Source organism: Labeo rohita, chromosome 20, assembly GCF_022985175.1.
Source record: "Labeo rohita strain BAU-BD-2019 chromosome 20, IGBB_LRoh.1.0, whole genome shotgun sequence".
NCBI lineage: Eukaryota > Metazoa > Chordata > Actinopteri > Cypriniformes > Cyprinidae > Labeo > Labeo rohita.
Window position 1 is genome coordinate 11224626 of NC_066888.1, and position 27632 is coordinate 11252257.

Here is a 27632-nt window from a genome sequence, read left to right on the forward strand (position 1 = left end):
GTGTGCTCTGGGACTAGTCCAAGACTCACGGAGGCCCTGGGGTTAAACCTGCTGTAAACACTGAAGAACGAGCCCCTGCTATTCATCCATCATTACACCAATTAATCACATGCCGTTCTCTTAACATGCAAGGGGTTTCATGCTTTTTTTTAAACAGGCCCAGATGGAGTGGTTGGTGCAGACAGGGCATGTTTAAATATGGAGTCTTTGTATTCAGGCATGGTGTTGCATTACAAAATATCACCTCATTTTACTTTCACATCTACATAAAGATGCGTGGGAGTGTATGCTGATAATGCCTTTTTTATGCAAATGTGTATATCCATTTCTTCATTAGTAAGTCATATAGTGACTTCACAGTTCAGTTTTCAGGAGGAACTCACTACAAGTAACTTAACTATATTGCAGTGAGTGACAGTAGCTCGTCGTGTCGTTTCAAACCCGTTTCAAACAAATTAAGATATATTTGATGAAATCTGAGAGCTTTTTGACCCTGCATAGACAGCAGCACAACTGAAACGTTCAAGACTCAGAAAGTAAGGACATTGTTAAAATAGTCCATGTGACATCAGTGGTACAACCGTAATGTTACAAAGCTACTAAAATAATTTTTGTGAAAAATTAAAATATGAGAAAATATGAGAATATGAGAAAATAAAAATAATAACTTGATTCGACAATTTCATCTATTTTAGCTGAATTTCATCAAAAATATCTTAATTTGTGTTCTGAAGGAAAACAAATGTCTTACGGGTTTGGAACGACATGAGGGTGAATAATTAATGACAGATTTTTTATTTTTGGGTTAACTATTCTTATTTTTCTAGGCTATAACTATAACTGAAATTATAGTCTATTTATATATTTTTATTTATTTATCCAGAAAAATTGGGACGTTTCATGAAATGGCAAAAAAAGAATATGTTATCTGTTCATTTTCCTTAATCTTTATTTAATTGACTAAAGTACAAAGAAAAAAAAAAGAAAACGTTTTCAGTGGCCAACTTTTAATTTTATTTTGTAAATATGACCAAATTTTGATTTTCATGGCTTCAGCACACTCCAAAAAAGTTGTGACAGAGGCAAAATAAAAGTGAAAACGTTATAGCATATCCAAATTAAACTGTTTTGAAACAATAAGTAGGTGAAATGGAAATAGGTGATGATATGTTTGGGTATAAAAGGAGTTACATCATGTATCATCACTTTGTGCCAAATTTCATGACAAAAGTGTTAAACAAAACAAAACCCACATTTCTTAACAGAAACTCACAAAGAATTTATGTCTTTCACCAACTACCACATATAATATTGTGAAAAGATTCAGGGAATCTAGAGAAATGTCAGTGGCAAGACGCCTCAAGTGAATGTGCATGACCTTTGAGCCCTCAGATGGCATTTCATAAGAAACCGTCATGCTGCAGAGTTATATATAGCCACATGGGCTCTGGAGTACTTTGGAAAAGTTCACTTCCTTACAGAAATTTACAGATAATGTACTCATCCCCTTGTCATCCAAGGTGTTTGTGTCTTTCTTTCTTCAGTCCATAAGAAATTCAGTTTTTTGAGGAAAACATTTCAGGATTTTTCTCCATATAGTGGACTTCAATGGTGACCCCAAGTCTGAACTTCCAAAATGCAGTTTAAATGCAGCTTAATATGGATCTAAACAATCCTATCTGAGGAAGAAGGGTTTTATCTAGCGAAATGATCAGTCATTTTCGAAACAAATTGACAATTTATATACTTTTTAACCTCAAATGCTCGTCATGTCTTGTCTCTACGGTGTGCATGCGTAGTTTGCGTAATCTGGGTCAATACAGTTAGGGTATGTCGGAAAACTTCTTCCTCGGCTGGGATCGTTTAGAGACATTTGAATCTGCATTTAAACTGCATTTTGTAAGTTCCAACTTGGGGGCACCATGGAAGTCCACTATATGGAAATAAGTCCTGAATTTTTTTCCTCAAGAAAGAAAGACACAAACATCTTGGATAGCAAGGGGGTGAGTAAATTATCTGTATGTTTTTGTTCTGAAAGTGACCTTCTCCTTTAACACATTCTGCAGCTGCATCAATAAATGCAACTTGAATTTCTGTTACTCTAGCAGAAAGCTATACATCAATTCTGTGCAGTGATGCCATTGAGTTCTCTGGGCCAGAGCAAATGTGTGGAAATGTGCTGTGGTCAGAAGAGTCCATGTTTCAGCTTGTTTCTGGGAAAAATGTACATCGAGTTCTCAGTACCAATAACCAAAAGGCGCATCCAGACTTTCATCAATGACAGATGCAAATGCAAACGACTGTCATGGTATGGGGTTGCAGCAGAGCAAATGGCATTGGTGACTTGAATATGTGTGAAGGTACCATTGAAATGGAAGCATGTATTGGGATTGTACAGACACATATACTGCCATCAAGATGACGTCTTTCATGGGAAGTCCATGGTTATTAGATCAAGATAATGGCCGGTCTCATTCTTCATGTACTACAACAGTGTGGTTTCGTAGACATAGACTGAATGTTCTAGACTGTCCAGATCTGTCTCCTATTGAAAATGCAGAACCAGTCATGAAAAGGAATATTGAAGTTTTTTATCAAGCCAAATTGGACAACAATTTTGCTTGCAAAACTTGGAGTTTTAGTATAATCAATTCCAAAACAATTAAACATTGTAATTAAAAGGAAAGTTGATGTGGCACAGTGTTAAACATGCTTCTGGCCCAACTTTTTTGGAGTGTACTGCAGCCATGAAAACCAAAATTTGGTTATATTTACTGAAGTTGGCCACTGAAAACATTGGAAACTTTTTCTTTGTACTTAGTCAATTAAATAAAGGTTAAAGAGAATAAGCAGAGAACATATTCTCGATTTTATGGCATTTCATGAATAGTCCCAACTTTGTTGCAGTTGGGGTTGTATACAGTAGACAACATTTAAAGTGGATCAAAAAAGTTTATCAAAGTTGTTCTAAGACAAGTACGGTTATTGTTCTGATTTTAGGACAACTTTGATGAAAGGTTTTGATCCATTTAAAATGTTGACTACTGTATTCATTTCTATGTAAGTTTTCTTTTTGTTTTAGTTGCATTTAGTGTAAATGTATGTGTTCAAGTGTAATGCTGTCTCCATAATTATGATCCTCAGTGGTTTCCTGGATCTGCATTCTCCAACTGCTCTTAATTTAATTGTGGACAGTGGTTGCACAGAGTGGAAGTTTTCTTAACATTAAATTACCAACTCAAATTCCTTGCGTAGCAGAAACATAATTAAAAAACTCCAATGAGATTAGACATGTCAAGTAACTAAAATGACTCTCTTTCAGTTAACCAAAAGCACACACTTGTTACACATTATTACAATACACCTTATTACGCTAGACTATGTATTAGCATAAAAATATTTGGTCCCATTACATTAGATGGCCTTAACTACTGTGTACATACAACAACAACAACAAAAGCTTATTGAGGTCATATTGTATTGCAAAACACCTTTGCTGCTATTGAGGTGAGGTTAGGGACGGGTTTGGTGGTATATGGGTAGGTTTAAGGGTGGGTTAACATGTAATTATAGGGATGGATCGACATGTAATTATAAATGTAATTGCAAAAATTAAGTACAGTTGTAACTACATGCAGGTATTTTTTAAAATACAAGTTCAATGTAAAAACATTTATATACACAATAAGTGCATAGTATCAAATGATTCATTTCAATGTAAGTACATAGTAGTTAAGGCCACCTAATATAAAGTGGGACCACATTTTTTTTATAAATATTTGACCAAACAGCTACTGTTGCACAGTAAGTCTTTAAAAGAATAGCTTTAATGTAGCTTAACTCATGATTGGCTTGTAGTTCCAGCCGTAGCATCACCCAAAATTGTTGAATTTCTATCCCTTAACAATTGTTTCTGCTCATAACTGCGCTAGCCTACTGTCTGAGCGCTTGTTAGTGTTGCAGTTTTTTTTTTTATTCCCATCTAATTTATCCGTCTGCCATTTACAAAGCGGTTAATACAAGATATTTTGCTTCTGAAAAGGTCAGTCAACTCATATTAGCGGTTCCTTTAATCAGACAAATTTCAGAGGGTGTGGTAGCGGCGCTTTCATCTTCAGAGTATCTGGACCGCATCTGTTCTCGGCATTACGCCGCCTCGCGTGTTCACAGTACAGTTACAGATATCTGCAAAACCTTTCTTTATAAATATTTAGGGCACAGATCAGCAATGTGATTTTGCCTTTGCCCTTTTTTCCATAGCAGATCAATTCCTTGTTTATGGGGTTCACTTTCCCGTAAGCCCTTCGTCTGTTTGCTAGTTTTGCTGCCAGCAGGCTGAGCTGTTAGCCTGTTCTGCTGCTAGCCGGTGATGGAGTGGATCTGTCCCCAGGGTGACTAATATCTGACCTTCCACAGGCAGCCCCTTTAGCCCACAGACCTGCCCAGAGGCGCGGGTGAAGCACAGCTCTGATTCCGACCGAGTCAGCGCCTCCCTAAATGAGAAATATTGAGCGGCGGTGAGCAGCAGGGAGGGCCGGGGACTCGGATGCAGTGCGAGGGAGAAAATATTGGGTTTGTTTCCTCAGATTACCTGTCAGGTTAGGTCTCCAGTCTCTGCTCCACTCCATTCCGTGGCGTTACGTTATGTTCCCGCCGAACACACATCAAGTGCCTGACAACCTAATCTTCCCCAAAAGAAGCAAACAGTACTACAGCCTGCAGAAAGTGTTCTCAATTCAAAGAGCTAAACAATATGACTAAAAACCTCTCTTGTGATGCCAGTCCATCTGGTTTATTTCAAGCGCGGTGTAAAAGCAGGGCGGTTTCCCTGATGATATTTTTTTTTGCGTTCTTCACGAGAAACATCTAATTTTTCTGATGGCTTAGCTTGGAAAGGACACCTCCTTGACGACTCAACCGTTTACCGTTGGCTTAACAAGACAGGAGGGTAAACCGAAGTAAACAACAATCTATTTGCTCCCAAAAGCTTCAAACTTTTAATTAGGACAAATCAATTCTACAGAATACTGAGAGTGAAAGGCAAAATAAACAAATAAAAGAGTAATTAGTAAATTACACAGCGCCTGTTCCAGAGATGCCATAAGACTAATTAGTGTGGAAGGAGGGATGGGAAGGGAGCTGTGTGATCGGTGACAGAGGGGGGGCGGCCAAACAAGGCGGATGGACACATGGGACAGAGATATGAGGACATCTGTATTCCACATGAACAAACCTGAGCATGTTCCCTGCGAAAAAGCTTGACATTCAGCGCTTTACACACTGACGTTTGCCAATTCCCAGAAAGCTCTTTGCCTGGTCAGGTTTTGCTGTCCATTAAAATCAGTTTTATGGCGCACCTGTTCAAGGCTGAATTCCACTCTCAGTAAAGCACCTGTGATTCTACTGCAGGCTGTACTGAATCACTCATCTTGTATGAGAAGAGAAAATGTCCTTAAATAAAGAAATATGAAGAAAATGGACATCCTAGGATGAAAACCAGCCAGCATTAAAAAATGTACTTCTAGAGCACAAAAAAAGGCTTACAATCTCTTATTGGTGATGCAGAATAAAATATTGATTTTTGTGATTAATCTTCATATGAACAATCCTGGTTTTGATCTATAAGATCTATTTTCAGTGGATGTTTGAAAATGTATTTACTTGTTTAATGCATTTGAACAAATTATTCTTAAGAGACGGTCCAAGATGTAATATAACCCTTAGGTGTCTCAAGAATATGTCTGTGAAGTTTCAACTCAAAATACCCCACAAAATGGTTTTGATCATCATGTCTGTCATACTAAAATCATGCAGTTTCAACCATATTAGTTTAAACTTCTGATATAGGGGTTTCTGAGTGCACACATCCGAAGCACGCACACAGAAACCGGCTGTCACTTGGCAGACGAGTACTAAACTAATTTCTCTTTCATGACTTATTGCGCTTAAAATTGTATTGTCAAATACACCGTTTCAAATAATGTTAAAAACACACGGCTGAGGTTGGGACTCTAAACAGTGTTCTGTGCTCATCTGTGCAGCCAAAGATAGAACAGTTAGCATGCTTTGCTTGAACCTTTGCCATGGCGTTAGAACTGGTACACCATTGTCGCTAGCAAAAACATAATGGTGATGCCATGGGTGGAAACATGCAGATTAAGAGGCAGTAATATTATAATGTCACGGTATAGACAAAATCTGAGCGGCTCATTTTTTCACGTTTGCAGAGAAAGGCTTACAAAACAAAGCTATAGGGTTGTATTTTTGCATGTTTTCTGGGTTGGTAGATTCACTGGGGACCCGATTATAGTACTTAAACATGAAAAAAGTCAGATTTTTGTGATATGTCACCTTTAATCAAAACTACACCAGGGCTGTGTTTCCCAAAAGCATCATAAGCCTAAGTAGATCATAGATCTATTGCCATCAATGGTCTCTAAGATCAATCTCATGCAGCCAAGAGCAGTATGATTCACAAACAAATGGCTCTTAAGAGCCACTTCTTTTTAGTGAATCAAACCTATACAGCATGAATAGTGTAGTACAATTCACAACAAATAATTCTTAAGAGTCGGTTCTTTTTAGTGAATTAAAACCATACAGCTTGACCAGCTCAGTACAACTTGCAAACAAATTAGGGGTGTGCAGGGCACAAATGAATGTGGGGTTCATTGTAACAAATGGTTTAAACATTTCCACATGTGCTAACATTACAAGACTTGCAGTATTTAGTAGTCACCACATCATCACTATACAAAGAAAAAAAAAATAGTGCCAAAATTCAAAAATATTGAAGATATCACTGAACATTTATTTAACCATATTCCATGAGATTAGCAATGTAATGTAGACTAATCACTTTCAGCAATTTAAAAAAAAAATGTTTTGGGGTAAATAAAGAAATAAGGACACACTGTAATTATGAAACAAAACCATATATTTATATTTATATATTTATACACAGAACCTCATGTGGATTTACAACTGAGAAAGTCAAAAAAGTGTTAGGTTGGGCCTCGCTCTCCCCTACTCTTAAGAGCCCGGTTCTTTTTAGTGAATCAAAACCATATGACATGACCAGTGTAGTATAATTCACTAACAAATGACTCTTAAGAGCCAGTTCTTTTAAGTGAATCAGAAACATACAGGGTTAACCAATGTAACCAGATTCACAGAACAAATTACTCTTAATAAGTAGTACTTTTTTAGTGAATCAAAACCATACAGAGTAACCAATGCAGTCTTATTCAGTAACAAATGAGTCTTGAAAGCTTTTAAATCAGTCTACAACATTGTCATATGTTATTTACAGCCTAAAGGGAAGAAAACATCTTGCAAATGTAAGCATAAATGGATATTATTACTGAAATATACAAAGGAACCAAAATTCAGTCAGAATTAAAGCAGAATTGAAGAGCTTGTGAATCAGCACCAGATTTTATTGAGAAGATCTTGTCCAAAGATCTGGTTTTCCTTAACAATCATTTCAATAGCAACACTGCCCAACATGGTCAAGAGTCTGTCTATCAGATAAAGAGAGAGAGAAATATATGTATAAAGTAGATCTTAAAAAACAATATGACCTGACAGCATAGTGTGAAAAGGCCTGTTTGCAGAATGACAAATTCAGCAAAGCCAGCTGAAAAATGAAACCTCAGCCACCTTTCTTTGCCCTTTACTTAGTAGTGAGCATAATTTATAAAGCCTACTTCATGAAATAACTCCTGACTCAATACTCATTCATCAGATCTAACCAGCGCATCAGTGTGTTCTCATCAGCCCATGCCTTTGTTTCAGCTGTGGCCCCTGTGGAGCTTAATTTCAGCGTGTGAATATCTTCACCCGTGAGCGGCAACAGTCGGCCCGAGGTTGAGAAGTTGTGGATTATGAATAATACAGAGACAGAAGAGTCATATTTCCCCTGACACAGCCTCCCCTTTGAGTATTACACCCATTTGCACTATAAAGTGAGCAAGAGGAACACTTGTTATCGAGATGAGGTAGACCCTGTGTGTGTGTCGCTATGTGTGAGGGAATGAGAGAGAGAAATAGAGCATTGTGCTCCATTCGCTCAGCTGGAGACTTTTCTAGCCAACATAAAAAAGAAAAATCCTGCCTAAAACAAAGAGATTTAACAAAAAGCATGTTAATGTCTGAGTGTGCACCTAAGCGCGTGAAGTCACATAGATTTCAATGGAACAGCAGGTCGGCTGTCCGCTGTGAGTGTGTGAGCTTGTATGGAAATTGATCTCCTTTGGACGTTTAAACAGAAAACGGTGCCCATAATTTTAGTTGTTGACGTCAAAGGATGTACGTCCAATCAAACTGTATTTTGGCGGAAATTCATCTGTCACTCGATTGAAGCTAGCCAAATCAGCCAGATGCCAACATGGACAGGTTGCGAGGCATCATTGAAAACCATGAACAAAACTGTGGAAGGTGAAACAAAAAACAATCCAGACTACATTAAATATGCATTTCAGCTGCAGCGTTGAAAAACAGGATGTGTGCCGACCAAAATAGATGTTGCACAAGCTATTATAAGATACTATTTATAACTAAAAATTATATCACTTATATATTTATTATAACAATTGTATAACTTAATATCTATCTTATCTATTTTATAAGTAAATATTAATTATTTTCTAATATATAATTAGTTTATATTTATACTGTTAATTATTATTATTTAACTATATTTTTTTCATTCCTTTTGTGCAACAAACAATTTATAATACACCACCACTTGGGTCTTAAAGCAATACCAATTGAGAATCACTGGTTTAGAGGTGCTGTCATTTCACTTAAAGTCTGAGATGCTCTGAAATGGCTGATTTTTTTTTTTTTTCTGAAATGTATTTTGACCTTAGGAGTGATGCTGGACCTAAGCCATAAAGTAAACACTGAGTCCGTCTGTCAGTCCTTATCAGGAAATATATAAGTCCAGATCCACTTCTCTGTGTGATGGCCATATGTTTGCTCTGCCTGTAAACCTGTGTTGTGCAACAGTATAGCTACAAATAGTGAAGCCATTAGTTTAACTACATTTCTGGGAAACATATTTTATTAGTGGGATAACACTGACAAACACTCAAATGTTGCATTTTTTCCTGACAATATTTATAAATATATATGTCCAGTATTTTTCTTGGCTATTTAAAGGATTCGTTCACTTCCAGAACGAAAAAAAAAAAAAAAAATCGGATAATTTACTCACCCCCATGTCATCTAAGATGTTCATGTCTTCCTTCCTTCAGGCGAAAAGAAATGAAGGTTTTTGATGAAAACATTCCAGGATTTTTCGCGGTATCGTGGATTTCAGTGGGGATCAATGGGCTGAAGATCCAAATTGCAGTTTCAGTGCAGCTTCAATGGGCTCTACACAATCCCAGCTGAAGAATAAGGGTCTAATCTAGTAAAACGATCAGGCATTTTCCGGTCATCTCTTGCACTAGCGCAACCTCTCGCATTACGTAGTAAAGTTGGAAAGGTCACACAAGATGTAGGAGGAAGTACCAACCGTTTTTCACCCTACATCTTTGAACCAAAGTACACAGATGAAACACTAACTGCGCATGACTTTTCCAACATGATTACATGATGCTTTAATTTGTAGATGAAGACGAGCATTTGTGCTTAAAACGTGTATACATTTTTTATTTTTAGAAAATGACTAATCGTTTCACTAGATAAGATCCTTATTTCTCGATTCCTGGTATCATGTAGAGCCCTTTTGAAGCTGCATTGAAACAGCGTTTTGGACCTTCAGCCTGCTGATCCCCATTGAAGTCCACTATATGCAGAAGAATACGGGAATGTTTTCCTCAAAAAAAGACATGAACATCTTAGATAACATGAGGATGAGTAAATTATAAGGAAATTTTATTCTTTTGGCAAATTGGTGGTGAAAACACAAATTTGGGGTAAAAACTAACCTTAAGGTCTACCTCTAAGCCACACTTTAAGTGTATTTTATAAAATGTACTGATGAGATGTCCAAATTAATAAGAATTCACCAACAGTTTGACAAAATGTAAAATAGTAAACTGCGAGTGTATTTTGTTAGAATCGGAACTAGCAATGCTTGATTCACAAATGAATCACACTTTTGAATCACAGCTGTTTTGCAATAACCACTTTTGTGAGTTAGCAAAAGAGTCTTCACAATTTAGTTTGAGTTGTTCTTAATGGAGAGTTCACTTCCAGAACAAACATTTACAGATAATTTACTCACCGCCTTGTCTTCCAAAATGCTCATGTCTTTCTTTCTTCAGTTGTAAAGAAATTGTTTTTTTGAGGAAAAATCCTGAAATGTTTGCTTCAAAAAACAATTACTTCATGACTGCAGAAAGAAAGACATGAACATCTTGGATGACAAGGGGGTGATTAAATTATCTGTAAATTTTTGTTCTGGAAAGGAATTTCTCCTTTAAGGTTTGTTCTTGGTTAGCCAGAAAAAGCACAGTATATAATTTTCGCTGCTAGTGGTGCATATTAAAAACAAACAAAGAAACAAAGGCATATTTTGATGACACCATAATTTAGTATTGAATAATGGGTGTTGTCATCTTCATCCCCACAGCCAATGCAATACAAATGAACGACACATGGCTTGAAAACAGTGGAGCTTTTATTATGACACAGTCGACCGCTTCTGCTCTTTCTGGTTATGCGTATGTAGGGTAAAGCAGCGCTGGTTTGTCATACTATATACATTTGTGTCACAATCTCTAGCTGGAGTGCCCATGAGCTCTTCTAGAGGGCACTGCTTCTCATTACTTCACTACTCCACTCTGAACTGCATTTCCCAGAAACCCAATTACAGTCTCCCCCCACTGTCAATCAGAAGGACTATAAAAGGCGCACACTTGCTCACCCTTGAGCACTGAGTTTCATGTGTTCCTTGTTTTCCTGGTTTCCGGGTGTTGCTTGTTTCCTAGTTTTGTCCTGCCTGTGTTTTTAACCCTGGACTGTTTCCTAGTTTCATGAAAGTTTGCTGCCTGCCCAGACCATTGCCTGTTGTGGATTACCCGTTTGCCTTTGCCTTGGTTTATACTGTTTGGTGGTGTTCGACCCTGCCTGTTTTAACCACGCACCTGTTGAAAAAACCAGCATATGCAGGTTAGGTAGGTTTTGATGCTGGGATGCTGGTTTTAGCTGGTCCTTAGCTGGTTTATGCTGGCTCTTTGCTGGTCCTTAGCTGGAGGACCATCATAAACAAGCAAAAGACCAACATAAACCGGCTAAAACCAGCATCCCAGCATCAAAACCTACCTAACCAGCATATGCTTTTTTTTAACATATTGTGCCTTTTAAGAACTAGAACATTCTATTTAGGTTTGCAGAACATTTCCCTAACCTTCCACTAGTGTTCTCCTAACATTTCCCTAACCTCCAGCTAGCTACATCTCGCCCAACACTGCCAGTTAGTCCTACCAGTTACCGGCTACCTCTGAAGTGTGTCCGTGTCACACATCATCCGTTCCATCAGACTGTCTGATTGTGTTTAACTCGCGCATACCCACACGCACACACACTAGACGTCTGAGCTCAGAGAGTCCATTAAGAGCCAGTGATTTAGAGGCGTTTGGCTATGTTTACATTCCTGACTTCTTGAAATGGTGTCTGAGTGGACAGCTAAAGTCACACAGTCAGACGCTCACTAAACACACTCACTCTTCTCCCACACTACAGCCCGAATAGACTCATTTCACCTCTTCCTTCGCCTTCCAGATGGAAGTGTTTGAGCGAAGTGCCTGGGATCAAGAATGTGCAAAAAGCGTTTTTTGGTTGATCCTACAGTACTGTAGCTTATGCCTTTGAATGTGAAACATTAATTGCATTTACATATGATGTGGTGAGAAACTTCTGGCACAGAGACGGTCAAACGAGGTCGGAAAAAACAGTGGAAGAAGATAAAAAGAAAAGAGGAATGAAGAAGAAGAAAAGTGAGTTTTTTAACTCCAAGGTTGGACCAATTTTATAGTAACATGCTGTGTGCTCCTCTTAAATGTGCTTCTCATAGGAATTTACTCGGAGCATGTAATTGCTTTTGGCACGTAAGAACATACGTCCTATCCAAGGAGGCACTGAATAAATTATGAAGCCCTGTTTTTCCAGCGTTCATCTTTAAAATCTGTAGCGGAGCGCTTGAAATGGTCTAGAATCACCCTCTGGTCATGTCATTCCCGTGATCTGAACAAATCCTCCACATCTGGAATAAAACCAAAGATGGGAATGTGGGCTCGGATATCTAGTTCACCCAAAGAAAGCGCTCTCTCGCTTTACAGTCCTCTCATTTTAACACAAATATTCTCAGTTTATGACTAATCTTAAGAAAATAAACATGTTCTCGCCAACAGTGCTGGGAGAAAACTGGATAGAAGCGTGGCCTAATCTTCACTTTTTCGTGCAAACAGAAGTGCTTTCACTCTAAATAAGCACGAGCTGCCCCAAGGCTCTCGGATGGTAATTATACCGTTCGGTATACGGCAGCACAGCTGGGAACGGATCACATTCAATTATTATATCAAACATTAATTATTAGCCCATTACCTACACTATAGAGTGCATATCCTGAGCACACCCCCTCACGTACACCCTCAAAAATGAGCTTTTCTGACTGGGAAAAATGACTTAAATGCCATAAATCCTCACAAATACAGATTAGTCCTGGAGAAAATGCAGACTTTCCGAAATCCCTCACAATATGACAATGAATCCTTACTTGGAGTGACAATGAAGCTTAGGTATGCTTCAAAACCTTCTTTAAAAGAAGTTTAGAAGTGCGTTTACACGCGGTCCTTGCCCCGAAATGCTCCTTCTTTTTTTTTTTGGCTCCACGCATCATCGGTTCCGGGAGAGGCCCATTTATTTCACTCGTCAAATCGCTCACTCATCTGGTTTCCATGGTTTCAGCAGATCATCCTCTGTTTGAGGCCAGAGATAGTCCGTCAGCGTTATGATGGGCTGTCACGCGAAGAATATGGAAGAGTATATCTCAGATTGAAATAATAATAATGCCTGTCTATCATCATAAGCCTCCTGATGAGCCTAGGCACTTCCTGGGTTTCAGAATGCCACATTGACTTCCTGTTTGAACCCAACACGACTGCCGCCCACCAAAAGAGCTTATAGATATTCTAGTGATCCAGAAAACAGTCTGACAGTATCTTGAACAGCTTGATGGTGAAAAAAGAGCAACGGTGATGTCTTGCTGTATTTTATGCAATAGATTGTGAATTGTTACAGTTGTTTTCCAACTGATCCGCTTAACCATGAGGAAAATGTACTGTAGTGCACATTGTCTCGTTGCTTATTGTTTTGTTTTTTGTTTTTTTTACAAAATTGTGGAAAAAATACTATGGAAGCCCATTTCTGCCAGTGACTAAAAAATAAAAACAAGGTAAATACGACTTTTTATTTCACTTTTGATGCGAGTTCACATCTCACAAGTCAGAATTGTGGAACATAAACTCGCAATTCTGAAAAAAGTGTCACAATTGTGAGTTTATATCTTGAAATTAAGAGTTTTTTCTTAGCATTACGAAAATATATCTCGCAATTCAGAATTGTGAGTTCACATCTTGCAATTCTGACATTTTTCTCAAAATTGCGGGATATAAATGTGCAATTCTGAGAAAAAAAGTCACAATTGTGAGTTTATATCTTGCAAATTAATAAATTTGATATAAATTTGCGATTCTGGTTTTAGGTCACACAACTGCAAGTTATAAAGTCAGACTTAAGAGATACAAACGCAATTCTGAGAAAAAATTCAGAATTGCGAAATTAAACTTGCAATTGCGATAATTGTTGATTGAGTTTACACCTTGCAATTCAGACTATAAGCTGCAATTGTGAATTTATATCATGCGAGTCGGAGAAAAGTCAGAATTTCAAGATATAAAAAATAAAAACAATAAATTGCAACTTTTTTATATCACAATTCTGACTATTTTCTCACAATTGTGAGTTCACATCTTGCAATTCTGACTTTTTTCTCAGAATTGCGGTATATAAACTGGCAGTTCTAAGGAAAAATTCACAAGTTTTTTTCTCAGAATTCCATTTCTATCTCGCAATTCTGACTTTAGAACACACAATTGTGAGTTATCAATTCATAATTGTGACATATAAGCTTGAAAGTTGCGAGAAAAAAGTGAGAATTGCGAGACAAATGGAATTCTGAGAAAAAAGTCAGAATTGAGATATAAACGCGATTTTGAGAAATAAGTAAACATAGTGAGTTTGCATCTCGCAATTCTGACTTTATAACTTACAATTGCAAGTTTATGTCATGCTTTTCTGAGATAAAAAGTCAGAATTGCAAAAATGTATCACAGTTTGCAACTGCGAGTTTATATCACATAATTCAGAGGAAAAAAAAGTCGGAATTGCAAGTATGTATCATGTAATTGGGGGGAAAAAAACTGATTGTGTGATTAAAAAGTCACAATTATCTTCTTTTTTTTTTTTTTTACTTTTATTTAGTGGTTCAGTATCAAACTGGCTTCCATAGAATACAATAAAACAACAACAACAATCTTCCATAATAATAATTCAAATAAACACTTCAACTGCAAATTATTGCCCTTGCTGAATAAAAGCATTAATTTCTTCAATATAATGAATGTACTATATTATTATTTTTATATTAATGGGTAAAAAAATAATATCTAAATATGTTATATGCAGTTGCTAACATCTATAGCATTGGGCTTAACAAACAACATGATTATTCTGAGGCACGTTCTGCTCTGTAATTATTTATTACTCGTTCCTTGGTTCTTGGTGCAAATATATAAATGACACAGCAAAATCTAGGTGACACATTTCACTGCCATGCACTATTTACCATTATACCGCCCAGCTCTAATAGAGTTCATTAACCTAAGTTACTGCATTAATAAACTGTAGAATTCAGTTGGTGTGCGGTCACAGGTGTGTGACTTCCTCAGATTTTAGAGCCTGAACTGTAGATTTTATATAAAAATCCTTTTTTGCACGCATGTATCCTCTGATGAACTCCCATCTGAAAGGTCTTGTTTACCTAAATACAAGCTTTTAACCTGTACTCCCTTTGCCCTTCTCTTTATAACAGTTAAAGAGAACTACACAGATCTTCACAGAATACTAGCAAATAGAAAAGCACACTTAAAGGTTGATGGGAAACAGCAGCTCACTCATGCGTGAGGCAAGCAAGCAAATGGCTTTTCCGGATGTACTACATGGTTTTTCTATTCTCCATAACAGTTCATTATTTAATATTTCTCTTGGCTGCAGCATCTAACTACCCTGTCGCTGCATGAGTAACCATCTTTTGATGGCTTTATGTGGATATTAACCCTGTAATGCTCAAAAAAACTAATTTTTTGAAATGGAACAGTTTTCAGACAAAATATTTAATATTATACTGCACGTGTGTTATATGTTTAGGATCTTATTCAAAACATCTAGCTTTTAAGGCTCGCATAGTATGATATAATGAGAATATGGTTCTCACTCAAGGAGGAAAAAAACAAAAACTCAATTTTATTCAGAAGCCCCAATTTAGCAACAACATACAATTTGGTGCAGTTGGTGATATTTATGTGGCCAAAAAGTTGAAAATCGGATAGCTTGTAATGAGTTATTATTATTATTATTATTATTATTATTACAGTATAGTAGATTATATAAAAATATAAATATAAATATTAGTTGTCACCTTATTATAGTTAACTAAAACTGAAAATTAAACTCCAAGTAAAACCATTTAAAATAATATAAAAATAAAATGAATATTCACTGAAATAAAATAAAATAAAATAATAAAATAAAATTTTTGCAACTAAAAACTTTCCTTGAACTATAATAACTTAAATGAAAATTTAAAAAAAAGAAAAAAAAAAAAACTATGATAAATGACAAAAAATGACACTTTAACTGAAATTAAGATGAAAACAGGAAATATAAAAATAAAAACTCAATTTTATTTAGAAGCCCAGAATAAGCAAAAAATGCAATTTGGTGAGGTTATTCATATTTATGTGGCCAAAAATTTGAAATTCTGATAGCTTGTAATGAGATTTTTTTATAACAGTATAGCAGATTATTTACATAAAAATCTAAATATCAGTTGTTAACTAAAACTACAAATTAAACTAAAAGTAAAAACATTAAAAAATTATTCAGAATAAATATTTACTGAAATAAAATAAAATAAAATATAATAATAATAAAAGTTATAACTTTAGTTAAAAATAAATGAAATAATAAAATAAAATAACATTTCTTAACTAAAAACTTTCCTTTAATTGAACTAAAACGGAAATGAAAATTAATTAAAATAAACCATATATCCATATATCCACATATATATATATATATATATATATATATATATATAATATGACAAATGGGAAAAAAATGGAAATGAAAATTACTTTAAAAAACCATATGACCATATATATATATATATATATATATATATATATATATATATATATATATATATATATATGACAAATGGGGAAAAATTAACTTCAACTGAAATTAAAATGAAGGAAATATAAAAATAAAAACTCTTTAATCAGAAGCCCAGGATGAGAAAAATATGCAATTTGGTGCGGTTATTAATATGTGGCCAAAAAGGTGAAATTCCGATAGCTTGTAATGTGATATTTTTATAACAGTATAGCAATTACTTACATAAAAATACAAATATAAAAGTAATTACATAAAAAAAATTGTTTAAAATAAAATTAGCATTGACTGTAATAAAATAAATAAAATTTGTGCAACATTTCTCATATTGGATTAACTTAACTAAAAACTTAACTAAAACTGAAACGAAAAATAATAAAAACCATATAGCTGTAGATATATATTGATAGATAAATAAAACTACTACAAATGAAAATAAATAAATAACTTGCTAAAAAAAAATTATAAACTACCAATAAAATGACAGAAAGAATATGACACAGTAGGCTTTATGGGGTTAAAGATCTTGCGGCTCTTGAGTGGCAACAATGCGGGAAACGTGCCACCGCGGATCATCTAACCTGAATTATTTGGATCCGGCTGGGAGCGAGTGGCCGATCTGGGCTGCTGGGGTATTGTCCTGCAGGAGAACCGCAGGATCCCGAGTGCACGGTTGTAACCCCGCAGCTCTGTCTCACATGCATTAAACATCAGCTGCCACTCAAACTTTAACTGCAGGTTCACAGTGTAATTGCTTCCTATTTTAGTGAGGTCGATGCCAACTGCATAGCAATGAGACAACAGCTGCACGCGAACACACGCGCACGCTCAAGCATACACAAGCAGTCACATGTTCGCCTAGGCGCTTTCTCGCGCTCCTGCTTTCCCTCATGTATACATGCGCACACGCAGGCGCTAACAATTAGAGCGAGCTTTCATTAACATTGATTAATGTAATGCATCTGCTCCTTGCAGTGACAAGATCGCGCTGTCAGGAGCGCAGGCGGGAACATAAGCCGTGAATACCTGATTCTAAGCGATCCGGACTCAGCCCGGCCCATCTTATCTGGGGTCAGGCATTTAGTCGAGCAGGTTGGAAGCGGTTATCAAAGGTTGATCCTGATCTGGGATCAGATGAGCTGCCTCCACACTGGTTAAACTAACTGATGGTGGATCTGATTTAGGATCAGGCTTAAAGGATTTGAGACTCTTAGTTGAACAGCGAGCGCTCATCCAAGCGAGATTCTGCGCGCAAGAGTTTGATCATCTCACTATTACAGAGAAAGATGAAATTCAATGGATTCAATAGAGTAACACTTTGCTTGAAGCCTGTAGAATGCATTAGAAAGGGTTGTGGACATCAGCAGGATGGCTGAGTGATAGCAATAATACATATTCAAAATGTTAATAATGAATTATATTAAAATAAAATAAAAATTACATTTTATTTTATTTTATTTTATTTTATTTTATTTTATTATTTATGGTCCTATAAATAGTAGGCTAATTTCTTGGTAAGAACAAGGTAAATTAATAATACGTCAATAAGTATAAACAGGATTACTAATTTTCATACAGATATATGAAAAACACTGCAGGAAAAAAAAAAAAAAAATCTAACTTTTGTCTTGTTTTCCAGTACAAACAGCTAAACATTTACACGTCATCATTTTATTTTGTTTTATTTTATTTTATTTTATTTTATTTTATTTTATTTTATTTTATTTTATTTTTTATTTTATTTTATTCATTTTATTTTATTTTTTGATTTGATCATCCAAGGCTAATTTCTTGGCAAGAATGAGGTAAATTCAAAAATTGGTCAATAAGAAGAAACAGGATTACATATATAATGAAAATCTAAACACTGCAAACATTAAATATATAAAATAATGAAATAAAATAAAATAAAATAATATTAAAAACTAATACATCATGTTTAAAATGTCAGTAATGATCATCAATAATTGTCAATAATACATTTTTACTTAGTTTAATAAAGGTTTACATTTGAAATAAAGGGCAGTATTTATTTATTTATGAATATTACTTTTATTTAGCAAGGATACATTAAATGGTTAAAAAGTGACAGTAAAAAGTTTTTTTTGTTATAAAATATTTCTATTTCAAGTAAAAGCTCTATTTCAAGAAAATTTATATTATTATATATAGAATTAATTACATAAGAAAAAAAGAAAGAAAAATCAGGTTTCAGAAAATTGTATTAATAATCAAATAACACTGATAATAATACATGTTTCTTGAGCATCATATTACCATATTAGAATGATTTCTGATGGATCATGTGACACTGAAGACTGACATAATGCTGAAAATGTTAAAATATCTAAATATATATTTAAATAGAAATTATAAATTGTAATATATAATCTTTGGAACAACAAAACTTAAAAGAAAAAATAATAATAAAGTATTATTATTATTGTTATTATTATAAATAAAGTTTTATTGCTCCAAAGACAATCACACTTGTAGACGTGAGATATGGCTGTATGGCACACCTATGATTCAGCCATAGGTAATCACAGTGTGCCGTTATACAGCCATATCTCACGTCTATGAGTGTGATATTGTGTTTAAACAACAGTTTGACAGCACAAGTGTGTGAATACATAAACGAAATAACAACAGAGTGTCTTTAAAAGCCCTCTTTTGTGCAGAACTACTTCCTTCCGCCATGGATTCAAATCTACAGTTGAGAGTTGAAGAGCTGAGCCCAAGCCTTCTGGTCCTCAAACCTGATTGGCTGATAAGAGTGCCATATTAGAGTGATATCGGAGCTCCAACAGCGTTCCACAGTTTGTAATCGTATCCCTCCACTTGCGGTACTTCTTACAGCAAGTGTCATGCTGGACGCCCAAATCCAGTACCATTTTATAATTATTATTTTTATTATTATATACACTACCGTTATTTTATTTTATTTTATTTTATTTTATTATTTATGGTCCTATAAATAGTAGGCTAATTTCTTGGTAAGAACAAGGTAAATTAATAATACGTCAATAAGTATAAACAGGATTACTAATTTTCATACAGATATATGAAAAACACTGCAGGAAAAAAAAAAAAAAAATCTAACTTTTGTCTTGTTTTCCAGTACAAACAGCTAAACATTTACACGTCATCATTTTATTTTGTTTTATTTTATTTTATTTTATTTTATTTTATTTTATTTTATTTTATTTTATTCATTTTATTTTATTTTTTGATTTGATCATCCAAGGCTAATTTCTTGGCAAGAATGAGGTAAATTCAAAAATTGGTCAATAAGAAGAAACAGGATTACATATATAATGAAAATCTAAACACTGCAAACATTAAATATATAAAATAATGAAATAAAATAAAATAAAATAATATTAAAAACTAATACATCATGTTTAAAATGTCAGTAATGATCATCAATAATTGTCAATAATACATTTTTACTTAGTTTAATAAAGGTTTACATTTGAAATAAAGGGCAGTATTTATTTATTTATGAATAATACTTTTATTTAGCAAGGATACATTAAATGGTTAAAAAGTGACAGTAAAAAGTTTTTTTTTGTTATAAAATATTTCTATTTCAAGTAAAAGCTCTATTTCAAGAAAATTTATATTATTATATATAGAATTAATTACATAAGAAAAAAAGAAAGAAAAATCAGGTTTCAGAAAATTGTATTAATAATCAAATAACACTGATAATAATACATGTTTCTTGAGCATCATATTACCATATTAGAATGATTTCTGATGGATCATGTGACACTGAAGACTGACATAATGCTGAAAATGTTAAAATATCTAAATATATATTTAAATAGAAATTATAAATTGTAATATATAATCTTTGGAACAACAAAACTTAAAAGAAAAAATAATAATAAAGTATTATTATTATTGTTATTATTATAAATAAAGTTTTATTGCTCCAAAGACAATCACACTTGTAGACGTGAGATATGGCTGTATGGCACACCTATGATTCAGCCATAGGTAATCACAGTGTGCCGTTATACAGCCATATCTCACGTCTATGAGTGTGATATTGTGTTTAAACAACAGTTTGACAGCACAAGTGTGTGAATACATAAACGAAATAACAACAGAGTGTCTTTAAAAGCCCTCTTTTGTGCAGAACTACTTCCTTCCGCCATGGATTCAAATCTACAGTTGAGAGTTGAAGAGCTGAGCCCAAGCCTTCTGGTCCTCAAACCTGATTGGCTGATAAGAGTGCCATATTAGAGTGATATCGGAGCTCCAACAGCGTTCCACAGTTTGTAATCGTATCCCTCCACTTGCGGTACTTCTTACAGCAAGTGTCATGCTGGACGCCCAAATCCAGTACCATTTTATAATTATTATTTTTATTATTATATACACTACCGTTCAAAAGTTTGGGGTCAGTACATTTTTATTGTTTCTTTTTTTTTTCTTTTTTTTTAAGAAATTAATACTTTTATTCACCAAGGATGTATTAAGTTAATAATTAAAAGTTTATTGAAAGTTAATAATAAATTATTTACATTGTTATAAAATATTTATATTTTGAATAAACACTGTACTTTTTAAACTTGTTATTCATGAAAGAATCCTGAAAAAAAAATCACAGGTTCCAAAAAATATTTGGCAGCACAACTGTTGATATTATCCAACATTGATCATTCTAATAATAAATCCGCATATTAGAATGATTTCTGAAGGATCATGTGACACTTAAGACTGGAGTAACAGCTGATAAAAATTCAGCTTTTCATCACAGGAATAAATTCTATTTTAACGTATGTTAAAATAAAAAACATTATTTTATATTGTAAAAACATTTTGCAATATTACTGTTTTTTTTCTATATTTTTAATCAAATAAATGCAGCCTTGATGAGCATAAGAGACTTCTTTAAAGACTATTACAAGTCTTACTGACCCCAAACTTTTGAACGGTAGTGTATATATATATATTTTTTTTTTTTGTCACAGAATGTAGTTATAAGAGGTTTTCAATGGAGAATGTACTTGTTTATAGTTCGAATACGCAGTTTGTTAATAAAGATAACGTCTATTTGAAAACATGCGTCAGTGGCCGTTCTGCGATCATGAACCCGCCCAGAGCGCCTCACCTCGACCAGATCTTCTGGAGTTTACCATTGGCTCTGATGTCTCTATAGTGGTTAAACATGAGATATAATTTGTTTTGGGTAAATCTAACAGGCAGTCTTTGGTCTCATTAATCTATTGTTTGTTCCAGAGAAGATAGTTTTGGCAAAATCGCATGTTTATGTAAATTCAATGCTGTATATCAGAGCGCTGCCTTTGTGTCTTTGCCTTGTTGTTTATTAAATATTATTATTCAATAAATGATATTTCATATAAATAACAGTATTGAGAAATGTTGTGTGTTAATGAGGTGATTTTATTAACATTGTTCCGCCAATAGATGGCGACAATTCACTGTTTTATGAATCAGCATTAAACACGTATAAATTGAAAAATAAATGCTATAAACGGAAGTTATTTTTAGTTTCAACAACAGCTTGACGCAGCCAACAAATGCACTGAGCAGCAAAATCACCCTTAAAAGATGAAAGTATATTAACGTTACGACAAAGATATCACTCTCCTCAGCAGATATTCAAACGAATGTTTATTCTGAAATGAGATTGATCTGAAGAATGAATGCTGCATCAAATTCAGTCCATCTCTCTCTCTCTTATCATATCTACTACACACATTACACTGCTTTTAACACAGTAACACAATAAGCTTTTAAAGAATCAACTCAACATTCCTTCGTTACTAGTTTTAAAGTAACATTTTGGAATCAGTAATGGAGGCTTGGTCTCAGCTGTTAAACTGTCAACTTTAAATTTGAATCCATGGCGGAAGGAATTAGTTCTGCACAAAAGAGGGCTTTTAAATACACTCCGTTGTTTTGTTTAGGTATTTACACACTCATGCCGTTGAACTGTTGTATAAACGCAATATCACACAAGTAGACGTGAGATATGGCTGCATATCGGCACTCTGTGCCTCGTGCCTACAGCCGAATCACAGCCGTGCCGATATACAGCAATATCTGATGTCTATTTGTGTGATATTGCTTACAAATACAGTCTTTGGAGCAAAAAAACTTAATATTGATATATAATAATATTCAAAATAACAATAAGAGGGCTTTTAAAGATGTAATCATAAATATGCAAGTATTATAGATGATTAAAACTGAGGTTACTATTGTTTATGAAAAGAGACAATGCATTACAATGTTTATTATAAGGCATTATATGGCATCAAGGATTTTTATAATACGTATGCATGTATAGACTTGAAGTAAAGTGGTGATAAAAGCTTTTATCCTATAGAGGTTATAAATTCAGTGGTGATGTCGTTGATGAATTGTTTCCATTGAGAAGGGAAATGCTAAATCCCCATTGCATATAAATTCCCAGCCCTACTCTGACCTTGTGTGTTTGTGTGTGTGTTTATGTTTGTGTTTGTGAGAGAGTGAAGAAAAGCACAGACGGGTGATTAAGCAAGAGTGGAAAACTGTTTATGACCCGATTTTTGAGTGTGTTTACTGCAAGTGTGTGTAAGCAAGAGATACAGGGTGGCAGTAAAAAGACAAGGAATTATCAGTATTAATTTGTGATTGAAGTCTCCTTTATCAGTTCTACCAGCATTGCCTCTTTATCGGCTGCTAACCGATCCTGCAGCTTTCCGATGAAGTGAGTGGATTAATGTGGGATTTCAGTGTAGGGCTCAACAATCTGCGCAGGGTCCCTCAGAGCACAAGTGTAAGACACAACATATACATGCGCACACACACACCGTCCTGTATACAAACACATGTCCAATGGTGAGATCCCCCTCCTCCTGCCGTCACACACGCAGCGCGGCGGGGAATGGTGTAACCAACAGCAACGAGCAGAGCGGGGAGTTGAGAGAGCCTTGTCACACTTTTGGTTCTCATGCCCATGGGATTGTTTGTCGTTCTCGCTCGCTCTCAGAGGAAGATGTTATGCATTTTGACAGGATTATAAAAATAAATAATGAGGTGGAAGTTTGTTAGAAAAAGCGGCACCATCTCAGAGGCCCTGAAGTATGTGTGAACAATGTGTGTGTGAGTGTGTTATTGAAGAAGAGTCCTACAGTCTTACAGACTGGCATTACAAAATCTGTTTTTGCAAAATGGTAGTGACTAGTGAGGGTGTTTGGGATCACGTCTTGAGCAGTTATATCATTTTTTGTTTTTCAGTTGCATAAATATTAACAGTCAGGACCATCATGCGTTTTTTTTATTTTTTATTTTTTCTTCTTCTTCTTTTTTTGGATAGGGCACTAGTGACAGTCCTGGTTTCCTAGATAAGATAAGACAAGACCAAAGGAGGAAAAAATAAAAAATAAAATAAACTCTCTTAACAACTAGGCCCTCTCCCAAACGGCATTGGGAATTTCATGAAGTAATGGGTGCCCCATTTGTCATTTTAGTTTTCAGAACAGCACTGAATAAAAAATAAAAAAAAGATTATTGCAACTGTTTATCTAAAAATTGTGAGATATAAACTCAATAAACAATAACCCGCCACTGTGAGAAAAAAAAAAGTCAGAATTGCGAGATATTGTGAGTTTATATCTTACAATTCTGAAAAAAGTGAGAACTGTGACTTTATATCTCACAATTACGAGTTTATATCTTGCAATTCTGGCTTTATTTCTCACAATTGTGCATTTTTATCATGCAATTGCAAGAAAAAAGTCAGAATTGTGACTTTATATTCTGCAATTCTGACGTTATTTCTCACAATTGTGAGTTTATATTATGCAATTCTGAGAAAAAAAGTCAGAATTGTGACTATGTCTTGCAATTCTGACTTTATTTCTCGCAGTTGTGAGTTTATATCACCCAATTCTAAGACAAGAAAGTCAAAATTGTGACTATATTTCACAATTCTGACTTTATAACTCGCAATTGAGAGTTTATATTATGCAATTCTGAGAAAAAAAGTCAGAATTGTGACTATGTCTTGCAATTCTGACTTTATAACTCACAATTGCAGGTTTATATCTCACAGTTCTGACTTTTTGTCTCACAGTTGTGAGTTTATATCACACAATTCTAAGAAAAAAGTCAAAACTGTGACTGTAAAAATTGTGATATCACGCAATTCTAACTTTATAACTCGCAATTATGAGTTTATATCTCACAATTCCGAGAAAAAAGTAAAAATTGTGAGATATTTTTTATTTATTTATTTTTTTTTTTTATACAGTGGCGGAAACGGGGTTCCGTACTTGTGAACATCCCTATTCAGTATTTAATTGCACAAATTATTTATTTAATTTTATATTTATTTTATTTTATTTTATTTTATTTGTTAGTCATTTTTCCAAGGCTAATTTATTTGCAAGAATAATAATAAAAAAAAAAATAATAATAATAATAATAATAATAATAAAAAATAAATAAATAGGTCAATAAGTAGAAAATGCAAAGACAAACACGACTAATAATTTTCATTTATTCAATATTTTTTCTTATTCTAATGATAGTTGTTTTATGCTTAAAGTGATTCAATTTTAATAGATTTTTCAGAAAACAAGACTTTATGTCTTATGTATCTTGCTTAAAGTATCTTAATTTAAGTATGCTTAGATACTGGTTAAATAAGACAAAATATATAGTAAGAAAACATTTCTATAGTTTAATATATGAGTATTTATACAGAATGCATTTTTAAATAAACCATATACATTTCCAACTGAACTGGACAGATAGTGAAAACCATACATGTTTTGTTTTGTTTAAAATAGGAGCTTTAACATTTTGATACTTCCTTTTGATTTTGTACTTTCTTTTGTTTTATTTTCCACAGGAAGTGTGGCTGTGAATGAGCATGACCCGTCTGCTTAGAAAGTCATAATGAAAAAGAAAGTAGCGACTTTTTTTTCCATATGGAATAAAACAGATGAAACATATGCATGAATAAACTGTTCACAATAATAATATATAGAGTGAAATTTCATTTCATGCTGACTTTAAAGTATACACAGTATATTAACAGTCAAAATGTCGTCTTTTGTATTATATTTCCCTTTTTTGCCTCTGAGAAAACTCAGCAATAGATCACATATCTAGTTAAAAGTGTTTTTGCACAATTTATTTATCTTAAACTTAACAGCCTTTCACTCTGCAGTCTGAAATGAGTGTGCTTAACCAAGGTGTTTCTCTTGTTTGTGTTTTATGCGTATGGCAGCGGTCCTCTGTTTTTATATTAGCTGCTACACAGTGCTGGTCTTATACCCTGCTATTCCAAACAATAAAACCCGGCTCTCACAGAGTGATTGTAGAGAAATATGTGCTGAATCTGCTGTTGTAAAGTTAGAGTAATTTAAAGAGGAGACTTCTCTAAGAAAGGGAATATTGTGGCCCATTCACTTTCTCTCTCACTCTTTCTCACACGAGACAACTCTCTCTTTCTCTGTCCATTTCCTTCTGAATATTTCCCCTCTCCTTTTGCACTCTGGAAACAATGAAGTGTTCTTGGAAAATTCACCAACCAAATTTGTAAGGCCTTCGATGTTGACCCAGACAACAAATAAAATGCATCCGTACGCCAATTCACACACATTTGGTGGGAAAGAGCACATACAAGGCGGTGAAAGAGAAGGAGGGGGAGAGAAAAATCTAGACCTCAAATCTGGCCTAAACATCTGCTAAATGAGAGATATTACATTATAAAACAACAACATCCAATAGAGATGCCTGTTAGAATATGATCTACTTAATGTATTATTTATGTTAAATTTGATATTTGTTTGTTTCATATTTTTACTTTGCAATATTTTATTTTATTTTGTAATTTTGTATAGGTAATAATACTGTATTATTATAGTTAGTTCTTTTTTTATTCATATGCATGACATTTTATTTTATTTAATTTATTTATTTATTTTTTTATTGGTAATCTTTTCAAGCAGTGTAAAATATGTTTTAAAATGGATAAAAATAATCTAATATTAACCTAAAAATCTGCATAAAAATCTACATAATGTATTCATTCTGTTAAATTTTATAATTGCTTGTTTCGTATTTTAACTTTGCATTATTTTATTTTATTATTTTATTTTATTTTATTTTATTTTATTTTATTTTATTTGGTAATATTGTTTGGGTAGTGATACTGTATTATTGTAGTTATTTTTCAGGCAATGTAAAACTATGTTTAAAAATGCATTAAATTAATCTAACCAAAAAAATCTGCTTGGTGACATATATTGCATTACATAAAACAACAACATCCAATAGAAATGCCTGTTAGAATTTAATAATGTTTTCATTATATTAAATTTGATAATTGCTTGTTTCATATTTTTACTTTGCACTGTTTATTTTATTTTATTTTATTTTATTTTATTTTATTTTATTTTATTTTATTTTATTTTATTTTATTTTATTTTATTTTATTTTATTTTATTTTTGGTAATCTTGTATAGGTAATGGTACTGCATTATTGTATTTTTTAAGAAGTGTAAAAAAAATGTTTTAAAATGCATGGAATTAATCTAATATTAACCTAAAAATCTACATAATGTATTCATTCAGTTATTCATTATGACATATTTTATTTTATTTTATTTTATTTTATTTTATTTTATTTTATTTTATTTTATTTATTGGTAATCTTGTATGGGTAATGGTACTGCATTATTGTATTTTTCAAGCAGTGTAAAAATATGTTTTAAAATGCATGAAAATTGTTTGTTTGTTGTTTCATATTTTTACTTTGCACCATTTTTTTATTTATTTTATTTTATTTATTTTACAGTTTTATTTTATTTGTTAATATTGTATAAGTATTGATACTGTATTATTGAAGTTATTTTTCAAGCAATATAAAATATATTTAAAAATGCATGAAATTAATCTAAAATCTGCTACTAATTTATAGTGTTCTTTGTCTGTTTGATTACGTCATTAATTGATCTTTACCACACATCTCTACCATATGTACATCAAGCTACTACTACATATATTGTAAAAATGTCAATTTGGTGTAAAGTTGCTTTGCAACGATATGTATCGTGAAAAGCGTTATACAAATAAATTTTAATTTTGAATTGAATTAAAATTATCCTAAAAATCTGAGTGACAAATAT